This window comes from Impatiens glandulifera, chromosome 9 (assembly GCF_907164915.1).
Source record: "Impatiens glandulifera chromosome 9, dImpGla2.1, whole genome shotgun sequence".
In the NCBI taxonomy this organism is placed as follows: Eukaryota; Viridiplantae; Streptophyta; class Magnoliopsida; order Ericales; family Balsaminaceae; genus Impatiens; species Impatiens glandulifera.
In genome coordinates, this window is record NC_061870.1 from 15,820,044 (window position 1) to 15,825,171 (window position 5,128).

The following is a 5,128-nucleotide window of genomic DNA, read 5'->3' on the forward strand; positions in this document are numbered from 1 at the left end:
CCATAATCATGGATATTTTATATGTAGGGATACCAAATAGATGTGCATTTTGTAATACTTTTGAAAATGTGCAAAAGCAATTGAATAAAACAATAGAAAATTCTGAAAGTTCAAGAGTAGAAGGAAAACCTAAAAGTTTGGGAGTAGAATGAGAAATCCTAGAAAAATGAAACTGAAGAATCGGGAACAAGAAGGCATGTAGAGGAAACTAAAGATGGAGAATCATAGGATAAAAATGTTAAAGATTCAGAGAGAGTAGAAGATGAAAAATCAGAGGAAAGAGAAGATGAAGAATTAGAGGATAAAAATAAAAAAAAGAATTAAAGGATGAAAAATGTGAAGAATCAAGGGATGAAAAATTAGAAGATGAAAGTGATAGAAAAACAGTAGAAGAAAGTAAAGAGGGGGATGAAAGCAATGTAAAATTAGAAGATGAAAGTGATAGAAAAACAGTAGAAGAAAGTAAAGAGGAGACTATGAAAGTGGATCGAAGCAACCCAGGAGAAGTTGAAGTCAATGAATGCGTATGTAATTGTAATGTTTCTGAAATACCTTAAACAAAACTCCTTTTTTTTTTGAGAACGAACAAAACTCCTTTTATCATATAAGTGTTCGCTCAACTAAACCAAATTTAACCCAAGGGAAGGATATAAACAAAAATCACAAAGAAACATCATCATATGCAACAGTTCAATCACCAATAGTAAATACTAGAGCCAAACATGTTAGGATGCGACGTGAATATAATCACTGAAATTCAAGGAATGCAGATTGGGTTTTAAGGAATGTGGATTGGGATTTTAAATTAGAGTTGGAGTAGGCAAAGAGAAAATTTAAAATAGAATCATAATTTTAAAACTGTAGGTCTTGTATGCTTTTATTGTTTGTTACTGTAATCTTTTTTTGTTTTTTTTTTCAATCATATAATCTAGAATCGTTGTTTATCTTCCTTTAATCAAAGCTAGGGAGTGTCTAACTTTGATTTTGACCATTTCTCCCACTTTTGAGATTTTTAATAAAATGGCGATAAGCTGTTTTACCAAAATAAATGCTACAATATGAGCATTATAGTAAGAAAATGAATGTTGCGATATAGATATTCTTCGAAATTTTATTAACTATTTTGATACAAAACTGGGGAATTTTGTCTTTTAATTTAATGTGCAATAACTAATTTTGGATAGGACAATTATTAAAGATAATTTAATCCAATTAAATTAGGAATCGTAGTGCTGGGCTAGAAGCCAACTACGATTAATAGGATAAACCTAATAGTTATTATAATTAGATCATAGTTATTATAATTAGATCATAGTTATTATAACTAGCATTCATCACATGCATTTGCACGAGTAATAATATAAAAAACTGTGAAATAAAATATTACGATAAAAATATTATAGCATTTTAAATTTTATTTTTAACCGTTTTAAGTTTATGGGCGGGTTAACCCACAATCTGACCCAAGTATCCATTACTTTCACATATATATCCAAATTAACCACAGCTCTCGATCTGGCAATCCGAACACTTTAAAAATTACACATTATTATATATATATATATTTATATATATATATATATATATTAGATCTCGTTAAGAGGTCACACAATAAGAGTTGATGGATTTAATCAAAGGAAAAGATGAATGATTATTAATAAATATAACAGATATTATTAATAATAAATATATTGTTTATTTTTGAAATTAAATAATATTTTTAATTAAAGGAGTTTAATTATAAAATAAGATTTTAAAAGTTTGCTATTAAATAAATAATATATAATTAAATAATTTAATTATGGTGTTAATATCTTATTGAATATAGTATTTATTTATGAAACAATATAATATATAATTAAAAGTTAATTAAAGATAGAATTACAATATTTGTTTTCTGTATATTCTCTCCTTAAATATTTTGACAACTTATAGATATATATATATAATAATAATAATAATAATAATGATGATGCCAAAAATTTTAAAAACAATAAACAATGAAAAGAGACACAAAATAAAATATGTGTATCCTCTCTTCTAGCCTAGCAGCAACAAAAGGTAGATATTCCCATCTTTCTTAGGTTCTGGGTTCGAGCCTGTCAGGCGACAAATTCTGTATTTGTTAAATGATTAAGTATGTTTATGGGCTGTATTATTAACTCGTGGGGATTAGTCACACTCTAAATGAAAAGTGGAACCCAACTAAAAGAAAGACACCATAATCTTTATGATCAAGCAATAAATATTGATTCTTCGTAGTCCTTTCATCTCAGCAGTCGAAGAAAAGGAGATCTAACCGGTCTCGTGTGGACTAACTAGATTTATCAATTTATTCATTAATTCTTAGGACTAGGTGTTATATTTAGATCTATAGTTCCGCTTAAACACATAATATTCCCAACCATTGGTATTAGAGCCTCTTGCATAATTGATAAGATCAATACAAATTAATTGTTAATTTGATGAGTTTTGATCTAAAAATTTGTAATATCTTTATATGATAAAGATGTGGAATTAAAATAAATATTTTAATTTAGTAAAATATAAAATTTGATTTTAAAATAAAATTATTTTATATATTATGATATAATTTATAAAATTTTAAAATATAGCATTAACGTATATTTTATGGATGGAGATCATAAAAGATAAGGTAAGGTTTTTGATTATAATGAAGATGAGAATGAGATCTTCAATTAATTTTGCGACCTTAAAAAGGCCACAAATTTATAACTTTATGAATGTATTTATTTTAATTGTTTTTTTTATTGTTTTATTGATTAAAATATTCACTTATAAATAAAACAATTAATAGTTATTAAGTTCCTAAAATAAAATTGGGTCAATGCTTTTCCGTGTCATAATCCATTAGTCTATGATCTTTTGTTTGATGGGCTTCATAAAAACAAGTGTTTCAGTCATCAACCATAGGCTCTACGGAGATTCATAAACTTTGACACTGTTGTACCTAAAAGACAAAATTTTGGATCTTGAGGCATGGGGATAAATCTGATATTGGTTGTGGATTATGAACCAAAAATTATAAGGAGTTATAATTAGTAATTGTTACTTAACTTGCACACAAGACCTAAGGCCTTGTAAAAGTACTTTAGTGCTTGTCTATATTAGGGACCTTGGAATCATTTTTTTCATACGGAACAATAAATAAAATAAAATGTGCATTTACCTATTTTTAAAATGTTTAATTATAAATATTTTGAAAAATTCAAACATAAACTTATCTGTATGGTATTTATATTTTGTAAAATATTGTTATAAATTTTAAAATTCTCTTTATGATCAATTGTTTATAAAATCTCCAAATCATGCTAAATATTGCGGGAAATATTACATAATACAAGAAGAACTGGACAATGAGTTCCCTTCAAGTATTTGTGTTATTAATATTATATCAACTGAGGTTTTCACATTAGATAGTGGTCATTCTTGGGTATTAAATACTGCATGTGGTGCTCACATTATATCAAATGTTCATCAACTAAGAAATAAAAGACAAGTAAAGAAATGGCATATAGACATGCGCGTTAAAAATGGTGCAAATATTGCTACATTTATCGTAGGAGATTTAAATATATCATATCTTTTATTTTAGTATAGAACTGAATAATTTAATTACGTTCTTAGAATTAATAAGACTTTTATTTCGGCCATATAATATATTTAGTAGGTTTTGAATTTATCATTAAAATTAGAAATTGTTCTATTTTATGAATGATATTTTTCTTTGCGAATGCTTCAATGTGTAATAAGCTCTTTGTATTTAACCTACAAACAATATTATATAACATAAATAATTAAAGACAAAAATCAAATAGTTTGAGTGAGGCTTACCTATAGAATTCTTGACAATGTCAAATTAGTATGAATCACATGAAGAAGCTCCATAAATATGGATTTCTAAAAGATATGGACTATTAATTTATTGATACATGTGGATCATTTTTTATGGAAAAATGAAAAGGTCACCTTTCAAAGGACGTTTGAAAGGGATACTAAACTACTAGGCATAATACATATTGATGTATGTAGGCCATTGAAGACAGAAGCTAGAGGTCGTTATAAATACTTCATCACATTTATAGATGATATGAGTAAATATGAGTATATTACCTTATTTCCCATAAATCTGGGTTCTTTAAAAAGTTCAAAGAAATATAAAATGAAATAAAGACTCAAAGTTGCATGAAAATAAAAACACTTTGATTTGATTGTGGTGGTTACTATTTGATAAACAAATTTGATTATGATCTGAAAATTGTGTGATAGTTAGGGGTGTTCAATATTTGGCCTGAACTAAATATCCGACCAAATTCATATTCACTTAATTCGTATAAACCGAATTCAAATTACATTTTCAGTTTTCGAATCAAATTCTAAACCAATTTGAATTCAAATACGGTTTTCAGTTTGGATTTCGAGTTTAAGTTTTAACTCAAAAACCAAACCGAAAACCAAATTCAATTTTTATTATTTATTTTTAATATATATTATATAATTTATTACATATTATATATTAAATTATTATGGGAATCCTACTAGATTCCTAATATTTAGCCCAATAATTCAATAAATCTATAATCCCTCATTCTTTTTCCACTAGTCGTTCACCTTCTAGGATTTTTAGTCATTCTAGTTGCCCATTTCATCTCTAACTTTAAGAATATCTAAATTCTTCACCTATCCAGCTATTTCACTAGTAATATCACCAATTTCATCCACACCTCTTCACCGCCATATATTGTCGTCGTCAATATTGTTTTACTTTCGTCGTTCAATTACCGAATGTTGATGGTGAGTCACAAATCTTAGTTTGTGTGATTTATATTTTTTTATAATTTAAATAGATAAGATTTACAACTTATTTATTTTGTTAACTCTTTCAAGAAAAAATCTTTTATCTTTTTTTTTGAAGAATTTTTTTATCTTATGGGTAGGTGATTTTCAATATATGGTCTAAACTAAATATCTGACCGAATTCGAACCGAATTCGAATAAACCGAATTATAATTTATTCAAATAAGTTTGGTTTTTGAATTTTCATAAAAAATAAATATTCGAAGGACCCAAAAACTGAACCGATGAACACCCCTTGTGATAGTAACAC